Here is a 1,722-nt window from a genome sequence, read left to right as displayed (position 1 = left end):
GTAAAGCTTCCTCAGACAACCATTTTGCTTTCTTGCATTTCTTTTTCATTGGGATGGTTTTTGTTGCTGCCTCTTGTACAATGTTGCAAACCTCCCTCCATAGTTCTTCAGGCACTCTGTCTATCAGATCTAATTCCTTAAATCTATTTGTCACCTCTACTGTATATTCATCAGGGATATGATTTAGGTCATACCTGAGTGGCCTAGTAATTTTCCCTACTTTCTTCAACTTAAGCCTAAATTTTGCAATGAGAAGCTCATGATCGGAGCCACAGTCAGCTCCTGGTCTAGTTTTTACTGACTGTATAGAGCTTCTCCATCTTTGGCTACAGAGCACATAGTCAATCTGATTTCTGTGTTGACCGTCTGGTGACGTCCATGTGTAGAGTCGTCTCTTGGGTTGTTGGAAAAGAGTGTTTGCTATGACCATCATATTCTCTTGACAAAATTCTACCAGCCTGTGTCTTGCTTCATTTTGTACTCCAAGCCCAAACTTGCCTGTTATTCCGGTTATCTTTTGGCTTCCTACTTTAGCATTCCAATCCCCCATGATGATAAGGACATCATTTTTTGGCGTTAATTCTAGAAGGTGTTGTAGGCCTTCATAGAACCGATCAACTTCAGCCTCTTCAGCACCAGTGGCTGGGGCATAGACTTGGCCTATTGTGATGTTGAATGGTTTTCCTTGGATTCGAACTGAGATCATTCTGTCATTTTGGAGGTTGTATCCCAGTACTGCTTTTCCTACTCTTTTATTGACTATGAAAGCTACTCCATTACTTCTGAGGGATTCTTGCCCTCAGTAGTATACCTGATGATCATCTGAATTAAATTCACCCATTCCTGTCCATTTTAGTTCACTGATTCCTAAGATGTCGATGTTCAGTCTTGTCGTCTCTTGTTTGACCACATCCAGCTTGCCCTGATTCATGGATCTTACATTCCAGGTTCCTATGGAGTATAGATCTTTGCAGCATCGGACTTTCCTTTCACCACCAGATACATCAGCAACTGAGTGTCCTTTCAGCTTTGACCCAGTGGCTTCATTCTTTCTGGCGCTTCTAGTACTAGCCCTCCGCTCTTCCCCAGTAGCATATTGGACACCTTCCGACCTGAGGGGCTCATCTTCTGGCGTCATATCTTTTTGCCTTTTGGTACTGTCCATGGGGTTTTCATGGCAAAGACACTGGAGTGGGTTGCCATTTCCTTCTCCAGTGGATCATGTTTTGTCAGAGCTCTCTGCTATGACATGTCCGTCTTGGCTGACCCTGCACAGCATAGCTCATAGCTTCACTGAGCTACGCAAGCCCCTTCGCCATGACAAGGCAGTGATCCATGAAGGAGGTGCATGCTTACATGAGAGTAAATAAACTAAAATTCAGCTACAGACAATACGGTTAGCAAAACATGTAGTTTAGCCCTTATTCTGTCAGGTTAGAAGCTTGGTTTTCAGATCCCACAGGATCATGCTCATTGACTCCATGATTAAAATATGCTAATAAGCACTAGTATAGTTAAAGAAAAGAACATGAAGACAAGCAGATTCTGGGTGTGAAATGGGCAAATGAAATTTGGCTGTTTGAGAAAGAGAAGTACTTGTGGGTAGTTCTCATTGTGCTTTGCTGTATTCAAAAGGTTACAGGTTCAAGTCCCTGGAAGCTCCCTTTTATCATTTCTGTTGTTTAAAGGGTCAGATAGCAAAGACCATTCTTTGCCTGAGAC

Source organism: Varanus komodoensis, unplaced genomic scaffold (genome assembly GCF_004798865.1).
Source record: "Varanus komodoensis strain SLA01 unplaced genomic scaffold, ASM479886v1 scaffold14_1, whole genome shotgun sequence".
In the NCBI taxonomy this organism is placed as follows: domain Eukaryota; kingdom Metazoa; phylum Chordata; class Lepidosauria; order Squamata; family Varanidae; genus Varanus; species Varanus komodoensis.
This window is presented reverse-complemented; position numbering follows the sequence as displayed.